The following is a 16,258-nucleotide window of genomic DNA, read 5'->3' as shown; positions in this document are numbered from 1 at the left end:
TTTAAACTAGTTTAATTTAAGCAATAGAAGTTACACTTACTTTTAATGGGCAGCAGCTGTTCATTAAATTTATAATGACATTTAGATACCCTGGTGATAGACAGCTCAGAAATATCATATGTAGAGAGACAGAAATTCATTATTAGCATTACTGAGATGGCTTGGAAGTAAAATTAACTTAAAAAGAGACACTTTTTTTTTTTTCCAGTTCAATCTGCAGTTTGAAAAACCAGGCTGTTTCCTAATGAACATAAGAGCACTACAAAGAGGTATCAGCCAGAGTTTATCTTACAGAAATTCTGAAGAATTTTCCTTGCAAAGACTTGCACAGACTTAGGATATTTCTACTAAAGTATCATGGTACTACTACCACTGAAATTGATTTCACTTTCAATTATACACAGGTATACAGATACATACAAGCATAACGTACAGATATAGATGCCCAAAGGCAATAAAGAGTGCATTAGAATTTATGGACGTGACAGTAGATGCACTTTAGAGGAGCTGTGCATTTCCAGTGGTCCTTGGCTGTACCCTGATGCCACATGAAATATTTTTATCAATTTCAACAGAAAAAATCTTTGACCCAAACTGATATTGAAAGTAAACACGAAACTCAGTTACAGAGTAGACTTGTTCTTTTATTATTATGAACCCTGTATTCAGTTTCTTGGTTCATTAATTGCATTATAATATTCATATTCAGTCTTAGCTTAGGCTTTTTCTTCATGTCAAGTCCCTTTCTTCTCTCCAGTTCTGCTGGGATCCAGCTGCACTGTCCAGATCATTTGCACTCACATGGAACACGTGCCACAGTCTGAAGAACTCAGCATGGGATGAGGACTAAAAATGGCTGCATTATCGAGTTAGCATCCATCAATTGGAGCAGATCTACAGAGCGAAGAACGAGAATCTAGCAGCGAGACAGCACCCATCCCAGGCTGGATATGATGGGGGCCAATCTAACAGCTCCAGTCATGTCCCATAGACAAACTGTGGCTGAAGCACATTAGTTATGCTACTGGAGAACTTTTTCCACTTTCGTTGCATCTGAAAGGAATTCAGTTCACATGTTCAAAAACTGCTCCACAATGGATACCAAAACACAGTTGGCATAAACAAGAGTTGTTTCAAAGCATAATTCTGATGCAAAATAAAGCACTGAAGTAGACAAAACTGTGTAAAGAAGATCTGTTATGTATGGAAAAGACAGCTTCACATCGGAGCTGCTCAGAGCACCACATTTGAACAACTCTGATGAATTAGAAGCAATACACCCTCACACAGTTACCTCTCTGCATCTCATTTTTCTCTGCTGAATAACTTCTTGTGTGGCAAGAAGCTCATTAGCAAATTCTTTGCAGAAAGTGTGCTTACGTAAGTTGAAAACAAGCACGTTATCAGAAGAACGTTTTGATTAATTTGCTGCTCATTAACAGAACACCTTGGTGAATATATAGTAAATTCTCTTCTGAAGACAAACGTAGCAATTATACACAGCTATATTTTTTGAGAATCTACTGTTCTGAGAGCAATTAATTACCTTTAACAAATGTTTAGTATTTGTTTACATCAGGTCCCTGTTTAAACTCTGCAGCATATACTGCAGGAGGACTTTCAATCTGAAGACCCAGAGGATTTCTTCCAAGAAAACTATCATTGTAGGGCCCTAAAATGTCCTCCTAATGTTCAACAGCAGCCAATGCTGCATGCCATGTCACCTAGGAGCTTATATCATCACTTCCACAGAGAACCTATGGGAATTACTTTTCCCAGCAAGCCACATGGGAGACTTAGTGTCATGAACTTTGCTTAGCAGCCAATGTCATGGCTAATCCAAACACCTGACGTTATTTCCTGAAATGGCACATAGCTTTCATTGATCTTTGATACATCTAGCTGGTTTCACTACTAACCTAGGGACATCTGGATTAATGGAAGGGTTTCACTGAGAGGAAAGAAGCAGCAATTGTGTAGCTTTGCCTTTTTTCCCCATGTAAGAAAGGATTTTAACAGGGGATTTCTTTGTGTACTGCATCTGTTGTTCCTCCGTTTTATGGGATTCTGTGAAGACAAAGATATCATCAGTGTTTTGACTATGTGGCTAGCTACAGGTGCTGTATCATGCTCAGTAAAAATAGCTGCATCTGTAACAAGATTGCACCCAGACTGTAGTAGGCAGTTACCTGTGGCTAACACAAACCTCAGTGTTAGCCAAAGAAGAGTACTCTTCACTGCAGTGTTACTATGTTCTGTCTTAAGAAGGCCTCTCTCATTCCCTTATCGCTTCCAAGGGGAAAACGAAAGAGTGCCTGTATACTGTATGCACTTCTAGGTTTCTGAAAAGCTTTAAAGTACTTAGGACAAGAGCACTTTTGTAAGTATAAATGGGCTAATTCATATTTTTCTCCACAGTTTGCCACCTGCTTAAGTTTTCAGTAGGCTTGGAAAAAATACCCTTTTCACCTGCGCTCAGCAAGGCCTGGTCTGCTCAAAATCCTGCTCACATGTTTCACTCGACTGCTGAGAAAAAACTGACTGGAGTAAGTTAGCAGTGAATAATCAATTAGGAAAAATGGGCTCTTACACCCAGAGATCTCATTTGGCCTCTCTGCAACATCAGATAAGTGGAGATGCAGTGGTCTGTTATAACTGCTTCTATTGCTGCTTCTGCTGGGAAAAAAGAAAAAAGAAAAAAAAAAAGGGCAGTGAGTGCTGACCAGCAAAAAGACATCAGAAACACAGCATGGTATTAACAGCCCTTGCTCACTTAGGAGAACAAAGAGCCATATTTCAGAGAAACAACACAACATCCGCCAAAAAGCTGTGCAGAGCAGTTATAAACACAAATGAGTACTTTGTGTGAAGATGCAGGTAATGGCAAACTTCAATCAAATGACTTGAGTGAGTAGGTAGCTCTCCAAACACCTCCCTGGCTTTCATCCCAAGGCACAATGGTGTGCACAAATCAAGCAGCTCGATAGCATTGCCCTATGGAAATGCGTCCCCAGAGTCCAATGTTCCCTCTTCCTTCTCCAGCACCCCCAAAATGACTCCAGTTAAAACCACAATTTGTTACAGAGATAAAAAGAGCTTAAGGAGTCTTGTTCTCAAATCCTCACCAATTAAGTAGGAAGAAATTTAAAGGCTTCATGCAGGGAGAAAGCCAACAGGAAACTCCTGGAGCTCAGCTCACTTCTACATTTTCCTTCTACATTTGTTTCAGTTTTTTCTATATACAAACAGCTCTGGAAAACCTTGAGTTCTAAGCTATTGTTAGTAATACTGACAGGAGGTTAGATGCACAAGGGATCTTAAGCAGCAGCCACTCATCCCACTGATCCCTTTCCTCATGGAGGGAAAGGGATGTCTTACACAAGGCTGGCAATAGTGCAGCATTGCTGAAAGAGACAGAGAAAACAAGGTACTCCAGAGAAAAACCACCTCAGCCAGCAAGGCAGAAAGGCCCTGAAAAAGACATCTTAAAATTCTCCCTATTTGTGACTCTTTGTTCAAAATCCTTTCCCATACAGCTAAGCAGCAAGGTCCTCAGGGAAACGAAGGTGGCCTTTCAGAAGTAGGTACTGTACTAGGCAATGTTCTGCTGCCTCTGTGTGTTACACTGAGGGTAGATTAAACCTGTACTGGTGTCCTAAGACCTCACTCCTGAATCCTGCTCCAAGTTAATTTCTTTCCTGAAGAGGCCGGGAAACCATGCTCGCATTCAGAGCTCTGATGGGCATCTGTTCTCCCTTACAGTGCCTGCAGGTGTGGAATCAGAATATCCTGTGTTGGAAGGGACCCACAAGGACCATCAAGTCCAAATCCCAGCTCCACAAAGGACTGCTCAAAATCAAACCAGATGTCTGAGGGCACTGTCCAAATGCTCCTTGAACTCCAGCAGCTCAGGGCTGTGCCCACCACCCTCTGGTGCAGAATCTATCCCTAACCACCACCCCAGCCTTCCCTGATGCAGCTCCATGCTGTTCCCTTGGGCCCTGTTGCTGTCACAGAGAGCAGAGCTCAGCTCTCCTCCTTGTGATAAAAGCCATTTAGTTTTGCATGGAAATAGGACAGGCACTGTGGTCTGGCTTGTGTTTGGTGATGTTCATCTGAAGGAGGAGATGCCTAGTGCAATGACTGTGAGGTTTGCATCAAGTAATTTTCAATAGAAAATTGCCACAGCTAATCTGAGGAGTCCTGCACAATTTTATAACTGTCTAGGAATTTAAATTAAACTTCCCAAGTGGTTTTCCACTTGGCAATGGCAGCAAATAAAGCCATTTTTTCTCACTGTAGCTGTATTAATTCTTGTCTACATCCGTTAACTTCCTTGGCATCCTTGGCTTCTCTGTGCCCAGCAGCAGAAGTAGTTCAGGTTTCTCTGTACAGCACTGGCATGTCCATGGATTGCAGTCAAAGCATTTTTCTTCTCAGTAAATGCTGCAGGAATAGGCAGGAGACTTTTCACATTGCAACCTACAATCAGAAAGGTTACTTCATTACCTTAAACGCACACAATAATTTCCAGAAGAATGGAGTGCAGTTTTCCACTGGTCTCAAGAATGATTAGAGATTTCATGGTTTTGAACACAGCCCAGTGCACTTTCAAATCAGGCCTCGTAGCCTGCTATATTAGAGCTGGAACTAGCTTAGCATGTCATGGAAAAACTAGACGGACCTTGACAAAAAAGCCTGGTCAGTCCTTCCAGTTTTCCCACTACGTTTCTTTAGCCCATTTAAAAGAACTTGACCTTTCTTTTCTCCTGTATTGATCTTCTATTCTTACTGTATTGCACAACTGAAAGATCTGACATCCTTAGTTTGTACAGTATTCATTTTCACCAAACTACTGTAAGAAAGGAAAATTCATGAGTGGGAAACTGAAACACCAGTGCTCTGTAGATCTGAGTCATTCATGGAGGCACTTTGAGAGACCTGAGCCCAGACCTTCTAACAGTAGGACCTCAGCTATTCAATCATCCTTCCTTTCAATAGCACCATTTTACCAGTCTGGAGATCACTTTCACATGATAAATCTTCTTAATCATAAAAATACTTCTATTCACTGTATGTTAATTCATAACAAGAAAACCAGAATATATGTATTGAATTATGTTCATTCTACACCAGGCGTCTAAGGAATACCAGAGCTGTAACTTCTTATTCCATAAAACAGGTATATTAATTTGAATGAATGCAAATAAGGACCGTTGATTCCTTTAACCTATTTAATTCATTAGCCAGGCAGATTAGTTTTTTAGATAAAGTAGAAGGGAAAAAATATACCCAAGGTGAATTTTGAAACAACTGTGTCAAACTGAAACTGATACTGAAGTGATCCTTATCTGCAAACTAGGGGATATTTGTTCCATAGAACGTCAGAGGGATAAAATCAGTCTAAAGTCTCACGTTAGCAGTTGGCAGCCACTTAAGAGCATTGCACCTGAGAACAGGCTTTACTTCATTGTCCATAAAAGTAAACAATGTGTCCTATCATTCTACTACTTAGGCAGCAAAATACTTTGAGGCAGTAGATTTCTAAGTTTTCCATTCAATAAGTGTACTATTTTTAATTGTCTCAGGATGGGTTAGTACGTTTCTTAAAACCAGTCCTCTCCTCAAACATTATAAACTCAAGCATTGCACCAGTAAATATCCTGACCATGTAAGTGCTGGTAATATTAGCCTGCAAATTCACAAAAGTCTGTTTTCAGAAATGACTCCAGCACTTCCGGAGCCTTGTTCTGAAAATGTATTTAGATGTTCCCATGACTTTTGGTGTCACTTATATATCTTTGCTTCCAGAATTATGAACTGATCTGGAGACATGAGGCTTTTGTAATCAAAGTGCTCTGGCTGGTGGGGAGCACTTCAGACCCAAGGGCTTCACAGCACAATCCCTAAGGACAACGGTGATGCATTCACATAAGAATATGTGTGGCTCCTTTTATAATGTACAGGAGACTTAAGAATGGGGCAACCATTGAATTCAGCAAGCAAAGAGCCTTTCTGTCAAATTTTTCAAGGCAAAACGACAGGCACATGTGTCCAGGAAAAGGGGAGTTCACTCCTCAGTTTTTGCTTGATGGCTCATGTGAAGTACCCACTGGGGTGTGGAATTTGGATGACACCCTTTTGCTCTGCCCACAATGACTGAGAGTGCCTCACTTGACAGGGGGAAAAGCTCTCATTTTCAGGCTACAACATATTCTCCAGGTGAATAGGAAGAATGGCTACGTGTAACTTAGAATAGAATCATAGAATTGCTCAGGTTGGAAAAGACCTTAAAGATCATCAAATCCAACCACAACCTAACCATACTACCCTAACTCTAACAACCCTTCCCTAAATCATCCCCCTGAGCACCACATCCAAACAGTTTTTAAACACATCCAGGGATGGTGAGTCAACCACCTCCCTGGGGAGCCTATTCCAGTGCTTAACAACCCTTTCTGTAAAGGAGTTTTTCCTGATATTCAACCTAAGTTTACCCTGGTGCAACTTGAGGCCATTTCCCCTAAAATGTTCTCCTAACTTTTCCTGTTGGACCTTCCCATTTTGAGCAGGATGATTAAATACTAATTGACCAGAAGGTTAGCATTACTCTCCAAGTGCTCACTGGGAAGGGGGCATCTGTGTTTCATTTCTGTCTCCCACTATCACCCAATTAACTGAAGAGCAGGGAAAGGAAAGCAGACCTCTTTTCTCTCCTTTTGCTCAGGTCAGTGCCCAGCTGTTGGAATTATGCTCTTTATGTCTCTCCATAGGAACATGCATTTGCACAGTGTATACTCAAATGCCTGCAAAAAGTGGACCCAGGAGAACCCCATCCTCTGGTACCCCACTGCTTGCTAGTAGAGCCATCACCCCTACAACAGTATATACAAGCAGAAAGGAGAAGGCAAACCTGCTCATTCAACTTTTGGTTGAAGCACAAGGAGTAAGATAAATGCTTCATCAGAGTCCAGAGCAACTGGAGATCCCCGGAGTACAGAGCAATTGGAGTTTTGCAGGGAATCTGAGAATCATGCTCAACTCACCAGCTCAGTGTGCCCCTCACTAAGGAAAAAGGAATTTAAGGGAGACAGACAAAAGGAGCAGTGGCATTTAGGATTGTGCTAACAGGTTTCCTGAGCCTGAGACAAGCAGCTCTGGTGTCTTAGATCTGGCAGTCATCAGCAAACCTGATGACCTTCATTGGAGGTTCAGAGTAGATGTTCTGTGTGCCTCAGCTTAATCATCACATGATGGTCCACCCCAGACATCACAAAAAAACATCACCTTTTTCTTTGGATATTTAGCCCTGAATCATCCACAGAAATAGGAAAATGCCCTCCAAAAATTTACCTGTGCTATTTACAATCTACTTTTCAAAAACAAATCAAGGAGCCAACTGAATTCCAGGCCCCTAGATCCATTGGTTACATTGAAAAATGGAAGACACGGAATTCCAGAAATTAATGAGAATTTCCAGTTGCCACATCTATAGCAGCCCTGACAACAGTGCTATGGGTAGGCAGAACCAGTGCAGCAAGAGCTCTTCTGTCCTTCACCAGATCCAGAGCATCAGCAAGAAGCTCCCCTATAAATAATTATAATAATTCAACTGTAGTAAGTGACTGTATTGGAACAATTTCTGTATACTACATAGATTAATTACATGTATGTAATGTATCAGAGAACATGATATTTCTATTTCAAATTATGCTAGTGTGCTTAGTATAAATAGTGTCTTGGATAGCTTTAAGAGATACATTTGCAAACACTGGGTCAAATCTGGAAGCTATGTTAGGTACATGCAAGATGAGGAGACGATCTAAGACAGCCAACAGATCATGCCAGTCCTATCTGGTGGCCTTCTATGACTGAGTGAGGGCACTGGTGGACAAAGGAAGGGCAACAGGTGTCTTCTACCTGGACTTGGCCAAGGTCTTTGACATGGTCCCACGTTACATCTTTATCTCTGAATTGGAGACATATGGTTTCAAAGGATAGAATATTCAATGGTTAAAGAATTGATTGGACAGTCACAGCCAGAGGGTTGTGGTCAGTGGTTCTAACTCCAGGTGGAGGCTGTTGATGAATGGTGTTCTCTGGGGGTTGGTCTTGGGACCAGTGCTCTGCAACATCTTCATCAAGGACCAAGACAATGGGACTGAGTAATGGGACCTCAGCAAGTCTGCAGATGACAGCAAGCTGAATGATGCAGTTTACATAATACAAGGAAAGGATGCCATCCAGAGAGACCTGGACAAGCTCAAAAAGTGGACACACGAGAATCTAATGAGGTTTAACAAGGCCAAGTGCAAGGTGTTGCACTTAGGTCAAGGCAATTCCAGATATGTATACAAACTGGGAGATGAACTCATTGAGAACCACCCTGTGGAGGAGTTGGGGTCCTGATGGATAAAAAACTGGACCTGATCCAGCATTGTGCTCTTGCAGCCCTGAGGGCCAACTGTATCCTATGCTGCATCGAAAGAGAGGTAGCCAGCAGGACGAGGGAGGTGATTGTCCCCCTCTATTCTGCTCTTTTAAGGCCTTTTGAGGAGATCTGGAGTATTCTGTCCAGGCCTGGAGCCCTCAGAACAAGAAAGATGTGGAGCAAACACAGAGAAGGACCACAAAGATGTGCACGGGGCTGGAACACCAATTGCAGGTGCCAAATTTTTGAATATTGGTCCTACAGGTCTTGAATCTGTAAGTGCCAGGAAATTACAAATAGTGCTGATTAACATAGAAGTGATTCCTCCTTATCTCTATTTTTGAATTTCCTTCCTTTATTAGATTAAATTATTTGTTCTGCAGATAAAATGTTTCCTTACCAGATGCACACTGTTTTAACACAAGTGTGAGCACAAAACTGGGCAGCCCATTCATAAGTAGGTTATTCACACATCTGACAGTAATAGCAGACAACAATGCAATAAACAAACTTAGGTTTTGTGTCGTTGTGACAAATGTATAGCTGTAAGTCAGAGACCTCCTGGCACTGCTTGTCAACATAATGAGGGGTCCCTAAGCGGCTATTGTTCTTCCCTGACTTGGAGGTTCACCATTTCTCCAGTCTCTCCTACTTCTCCTAGCATGCATTAGAGTTAATAAAGGATTTCTTAATTACTGAGAGCTGTTTGCTCAACCAATCCAGCCTCCCTGGTGGGCAGCACAAAGGGATGCCATCAGCTGTTAAACTCATTTTGCCCAGCCAGTGGGTATCCCTGAACTGGGGTTGACCAGCATCCAGTTCAGCTGCATTAGGGCTGCTGTGTGTGTATGATACAGAGCCAAGTTGGGGGAGTGCTAGGGCTCCGGTATTTGGGACTCCTTCCAGGAGTATGAGATTCCTTGGGCAGGGTGACCTGATAGCGGCAAGAAGGTGCCTTACTGAGGCAAGGCTGCAGGAGCTGGCTAAAATATGGGTGTTTCCAGCTAAAAGCTTAAGGTCCTTATCCCTTACCATCCTCCTAATTAAAACCTTGATTTGAAAAAACAGGGAGTAATTGACTTTCTTGTTTCTTAACAACTACCAAGACTGACATATTTTGGTTTTGTTGTTAGTTTCCGTTATTGTTGGCTTTTTTGATTTCATAAACAAAGATGATTTGGGGTCTCCTGCCAAAGATAGAATATTCTGAATCATGCACAACTGTTTCCAAGTCCAAAAAGAGATGAAAAAAGAACAGAAAAGTTGATAACAAAGACTAAGGCAGGGGTACATCTCTGACTGGCACTCGCCAACAGCTGGTACCTTTGACTGAGAGGTGATTTAACTCACGTTTTATAGACATCATAAACTTAAAGGCAGTAGAAAGACTTCAGCATTGTCAAGGAAAAGCAATAAAACAAGTGCACCTAAATTCATGGTTCCATACATTTTTATGCACCAGTGTAAAACACTTACAAGTGACTACTCCCAACTGCTTTGTCCCTGTTTTAAAGCAACTGATGTTATAAAAACCTTGTATGCATCAAGGGAAGGAAAGAGAAATTTTACCTGGTAAGGATTACACCTGCTAACAAAAATAGAAACCTATATTTATGAGCTATTAATTCATGCCTGGTTAATCTGGAGTGCACGTCCGGGAGAGCAACTGGTGCTAACCAGTCTGATAGTGCGATGCCTGCAGCAATACGAACTTGTTAATCTTAAGTTTAAAATAGATCTCCACCAGTAAGTCAGGTTAACTATGTTTGACCCAACTAGTTTTATCTTAGACTGTTCATTTCATCCCTTCTCTTTTGGTGCTGGGAAGACTTGACACTAATTTGGTGCTGTTCTTGATGATTATTCAGCCTGCACTGAATTGTAGAGACGTGGAACATTTAGACTCTTCAGACTGGCATCTTGAACTCAGTAGAATTAAATGAAATATCACACATCTAAATTTGAAGACCTTTTGGGCCCCAAAGTGTGTCTGTTTTGGTGGCTTTCGAAGCTGAAATTGTGTTAGCTGTGGCTTTGATCAAAAAATTAGTTTACTCCACTGATGAGATTTAGGAAAAGTTCACATTCTCCCATCTTGAAGCTACAGTCTATACCATAAAGGGCCCTAAAACTGACGGTGATGATAATCTTCTGCCTGCAGGAAAAAAAGCCTTCATGAAGTGCCAGTGAATATCTGCAGCTTTCATTGATTTAACAGGATTTGTGTGAACTTGAGTTTTGGAAAGTCATACAGTGTGTTCATAGACACCTCAATATAGATTTCAGAGCCTGATATAAATCTCTAAATTGGAGACTATCAGCCAACCTGACAAAACAATACAAATTAATCTTTTGCTAGACGTTCCTGCTCTTAGGTGAAAGAAAGGCATTTGAAAAACTGAGCTGCAAAGTGTTACATTTTAACTTGCTTTTAGCATTTGTTAACAACTTTGGTTCAAAGCACACACACACACACACAAAATCACATTAGGCTTTCATTTAGCTTACATTATTAATAAACTTACTCAGCCTCAAGAGACCATCAAAGTTTCCTGTATCACAACACAAGGATTCAGAAGACCCAAACTTTTCCTCTATAGGAGATCTGAAACACCAAAGACATAAGGTTGCTATATGGAATTCTGACAAAAAATATAGCTTATCCAGAAGAAGCCTTAAGATATTTGCTTCTTACATAAGCATGTTTGAGTTTCTTTCTTCTTTAAATAAACTTTAAGAAAAAATTAGCTTTTCTCATGATATATGATATTCTCACAGCAGCACCCTTGCTTGCTGAGATGGAATGAAGTGGGCATTGCTTGGTCCTTCCAACTCCTGCCACAAATGGCTGAGCCTGCTCTTCCCCAGCACAGCACACAAGTGGCTGTGCTCATAGGTTGCTGCACACCCCAGGTGGTATGGGCTGCCTGTGAGCATAAAAAGCAGCAACCAGGCTGGTTTGATCAAATGAATCATTCTGCCTCCCAAAAGCATGTTTTTCGTCTTTCACACAGACATAATATGCCTACTTCGTGACCATTTGACAGGGAAAGGATGAATGACTTCCCAAGAGCTATGGGACTGGGTACATTACAACCATATTAGTAAATGAAAAAGACCAGTTCTCAAGATTTAAAGACCTTCAGAAAACACTCAAGACTGTCTGCAGACTTTTCCAGACTGAGGCAGCTTTTCACTATGTCCTGCACAGAGGGTAAATGCAAAAATCCTGCTTGAACTTTGGCTGAGCAAAGGGGTATCACTATGGATGGGACTTAGTGAGGCACCTCTTCCACATACAAGTCTCAGACACGATTATCATGGTTTTAGGAGGAAGATGTTGCTGTGTGTTTGTGTCTTTTAAATATGTGGATATGAGTCATAATTACCGGTGATCTGCCCTTGAAGAATTCACCATTAAGAAGCTTCCGGTGACTTTTTCACCTAAAGAATCCAGACTGCCCACTATGCCATCCTGTGAAATCAAAGCCTCCTCCCACTTTCTTGAATTGTATCTGCTTTGTACATCACTTTTAGGAACAGATGACCTTGAAGATTTATGGGTAGCAAAAGGGAAGAAAGTGAGTCCTATGTACGAAACTGGAGAAGTTCTTTGTACTACGGCTTTTATATCAACATGCAAAGCATCAACAAAACAGGCATATGCATATGTTCACTGTCACTCTGAATTAAAAGAAGCCACACTCCAACATCCACATGACACATACTCAGCTTACTTGAAACATTAATTGTAAGGACTAATACAGCTATATGCAATTGGCTTCTCAATGGAAAATGTTTTATAATGTGAAGAAGATTGTTCTCTGTCACTGCTGTGCTGGAAAGGCTTGTTTATGTCCTTGATAACACCACAAAGAAGAGGGCAAGTCAGTCCAAAGGCCATGTAGGGAATTCCTGAAGTAAAGAGAACAGTGCGTCTTCAAGAGAAAAAGCAGAACGAGTCTGCTCTGAAGTATGTGAGGCACCCACAAAGCAAGATTTTAGTTAGAGGAGCATAGCTCCTTAGGGTAACTGCAGGACTTGAGTGGAGCTGGGCAAGTCATAGTGCTGGCACAAATATAGCATGTCTCCTGGTATGTCTGTCCTTCCACCTGCAGAATGGTTTCCAGAATAGTTACCGGAGCTCTGCCTACAACAAAATAGGGGTAGTTTGTCTTCTCACAGATGATAGGAGCTCAGCTCGTGAAGAAGCAGGGGGAAGAATAAGGTTAATCTCACAGCCTCCCCTACATTTCACAAAGGCTGGTGTTAAGATCATGTTTTCCTCTTTCTTGTCTGGTTTACTCAATTATTTGTAGCTTTTTGGGAGACTTACCTCTTCAATACCTCTGGTCAGCAATTTGCACTTCATTTCAGGCTGCAGAGCACCTGGTTTAGAGGGGATAGCTTTTGTCAGTCACTTTTGCCCTCCATGTTTTTCCATGGCATGGAGCCAAGCTCTTTCTTACCCTCTTCCAGGCTGTGGGAAGGGTAGGGAGAAGCAGAGGGATAGACATTTCAAAACAGTGCCATTCTGACACTGAGCAAATTATTTAGCCAACAAGGCTCTGCTGAAACATTGTGGGGACCTCTGGCTATTGCTCTCCTTGCCAGTGCCTCTGGGACACGCTCACTGCAGACAAGCTGGCACCTGGCAGCCAGCCCAGAACCTGAAGATGTGGGATTTCCATGCCCCAGGTGAAGAGCCCTACTGCAACTAATAGAGGATAACAAGGAAAAACTGTGAAAAAATCCTGCTTGTGGGACTGTGGAAGACAAAAGTCTTTTGCAAGTGTCCCTGTGTCTCTCTCACAAACAAATGGGGGACTAGGAACATGGAGCTGAGGTCAGTCTTATGCTGCAGTTAGGAGAGACTGAGGGAAAAGCACAGGCGAGTAAGCAGTAAGGCAGTAGAGCGGTTGTTTCTTGTTTCCATGACACATGTTCTCAAATGGCTGAATGCTAAACCTGGTGAATTGGTATGTCTGCAACATGAACCATCACATTTCATTGATCTGCTTAGTTTATAGCTATTTAAATATAGGATGAATTTTTCCCAATTTACATTGCTTTTACTTGGAATCATTTCTTCCATCCAGTCCAACCAGCAGCCTCACCTGTAGCCACTTCTATTCTTGAGAAGACAGAAAGAACTTCCTCAAAAATGTAATGATGTAGTATAATGTATAGTATGTATAAAGACGTAGTATAATGTAGTAATAATGAAGTACTAAGACCCCTCACTCAGCATAAGTTGGACTGTACAGCCTTTAAATTTCTGCTAGCTCTCACAGCACCAGTGTTGCAGGAGGCACTGTGGGAACAGTACTGCAGCCCAGGCACAGCTCAATAAAGGAGTAACAAAGAACTTTGTCAGTTTGGAAAGAGGGTTTTGAGTCTGAGGTTGTAAACTGATAACAAGTTGGACACACTGCACTGTTGTGTTGTGAAAGCCTAATGTTTATCTTCTGTTTGCTCTGACTTGCTAACATTTTCCATTCTCTCACTGTTGTAAATGGCATTTCTTTCCATGATCATGAGGACAGGCCCTGATCTTTGCTCAGGAATGGGTTTAGCTCTTCCATCAAACCTGATCATCAAATCGTTACTGCAAACCTTGGACAGTTTTCTTGAGTGTTTATATTATGAACTGTTGGAAGGAAAGCTTCTAATCTTGAGCCCTAGAGAAGGCAGGTAGACAAAAAAAGAAGTAAAATAAATGCTTTTTAATGTATCCTTTACAAGCTTCCAGGAAGCCACTGTACTTAACAGATGCTGATATAATTTCCAAGAGTTACTTAGAAGTAGTTGTCAATTCTCATAAAAAGTAATACGCCTTGGAGATTTAGTACAGAGATTCCTTACTAAATTTCTCCTTTCTGATCTCAAACCCATCTACAAAGTAAATTATTTACATTTTTAAGGAACACTAAACATTTTTATACATCAGAGATATGGAAAATACTCAGTTAGCAAGTCTGACTTCTCAATGTAGTGTTGATAAAATCATGCTTTCCACCCCCCCCCCCCCCCCCCCCAATGTGGGAGAAAGAAGGGAGAGAAGCTGGTAAAAATATGAAAGAAAAAAGAAGAATTCATCCATCTTTGTAAAAAGAGCTCACATCATTTGGGAGATAAATAGCATATAGAAGAGTTGTTTTCCCTTTGATATGCAAGTTTAGCAGCCACTGATCTTCAGTGAGAGCTGTAAGAATGGACCATACAGCAGAACTACAGTTGGCAGTTTGCACAGAAAATAAATAAGTAGAGTTACATGCCTATTTCTGCAGACTTACAGCCAGAGGCTGAATCGATTTCTGCCAATACCAAGAACTCACACTGCTGTGTATCAGCATGCAGTGACTGAGATCTTTATTAGAGTGGCACTTATGCCATTTTTGCTGAGCTAGTTTTGAGTTCACCAGAGCTGAAAGATGAACCTGTTCACCTTACAATATTGTTTGCTTTACTTACTGTTTTTTCCATATTACACTTTGAGACTCTCGCCATGTAATTTTATGGCTTTGAAGTTGCATGGGTTGACTTATAACTATAATAAAAGAATTTGGAATGAGATAACACAAGTTTTTCCATTATTTACAAAAGGTTGAGGGTGCCTATTGAACACTTCCACAGTCCATAGCCCTGCTAAAATGACATTTTTCAGGCAGCAACTAAGTTGTGATAGACCCTTACAGCACACAGGCTGAACAGAACAGAACTTGTGAGCCTGTGAGCACAAGCAAGAAAAAACTCCAGCTTATAATTTTTAATTCAGTCTTTCCGGAGAACACTGCATTTCCTAGTTACAAATTAACAGTATGCTTTTATCCTACACAACTGTTCTAGGACACAGTTTGTGTTTCTCTTGATTTGTGCTTTTCTTAACGTGCATTATCTTTAGTTAAGGGAACCTACAGAGAGGAGAGGGAAGCTTTCCAATCCCCTTCTGTTCACTGGGGACAGACCCCAGACACCATTTAATGTTTCTTTTCCTTAAAAATTGGTGCTCAGAAACCGAGGACTCTGGGAACAGTGGACAGTTATGCACACCCCACTCTCTTTCCCATTGCAGAGCCAATGCTCAGCCAGAGCACGCATGCTGTCCTGTAAACTGCACATGGTCCTAAGTACTCAAAAGGCACTGCAAAACCCTCCAAAGAGGCAATCCTCCTAAATTAGGTAACTAAGTTTCTAGCAGTCTCCTGGTAAAATCTCTCACAAACATGGGCCTCTGAAAAATTCAGTAACCAACCACATAGCATGTTAGTAGCACAAACATTCCAGTTAACTGTTTGCTAGACTATTACACTGTGCCATATTTGCTTGGGATTATGTGCAAGTACACATTATCCAAACAGTAAAAAGATAATAAAAACACAGTCTTGCATAAAGCAACATAAGACACAAAAAATCCTGTAGAAACTTGCTGGAAAGGTGGTTGAGTGACCATCCCTGGATGTGTTTAAAAACCATTTGGATGTGGTGCTCAGGGACATGATTTAGTGGAGGGTTGTCAGAGTTAGGGTAGTATGGTTAGGTTGTGGTTGTACTTAATGATCTTGAAGGTCTTTTCCAACCTGAGCAATTTTCTGATTCTATGATTCTATGAAATCAAGAAAAAGACAAATACAGATTTTAATACGCACTGAATCTGGCTAGCAGAAAAGCACCCATTCCATGAGCAACAGCCCATCTCTCCTCAGGCCATCTGGTGCAGAGAGCTCAAGGCAACAGCTGAAGATTTCCTAATGCCAGGGGTAGCTTTCCTTGCAAATATAACAGTAAAAGACCACACACTCCCCCAGTATTAAGAGATTGTGGGAG

At 41.3% G+C, this 16,258-nt stretch overlaps 1 long non-coding RNA gene across 2 annotated transcripts; it reads right to left on the bottom strand.

The window, feature by feature from the left end:
* Window positions 1-623: 623 nt before the first annotated feature.
* On the bottom strand, window positions 624-12,822 carry LOC121110004. 2 transcript variants are annotated; one of them, XR_005857498.1, is made up of 4 exons: window positions 12,768-12,822; window positions 10,957-11,036; window positions 2,591-4,482; window positions 624-2,067 (listed from the first exon to the last, which is right to left on the bottom strand). It is a non-coding gene; the product is annotated as an uncharacterized LOC121110004 (long non-coding RNA). The 2 variants fall into 2 exon arrangements; XR_005857497.1 differs by having other exon boundaries at window positions 624-4,482.
* Between the last annotated feature and the right edge of the window lie 3,436 nt (window positions 12,823-16,258).

The sequence above is a fragment of the Gallus gallus genome, chromosome 2 (genome assembly GCF_016699485.2).
Source record: "Gallus gallus isolate bGalGal1 chromosome 2, bGalGal1.mat.broiler.GRCg7b, whole genome shotgun sequence".
Classification (NCBI taxonomy): domain Eukaryota; kingdom Metazoa; phylum Chordata; class Aves; order Galliformes; family Phasianidae; genus Gallus; species Gallus gallus.
The sequence above is the reverse complement of the archived record's forward strand: the minus strand, read 5'-3'. Positions and strand labels throughout refer to the sequence as shown.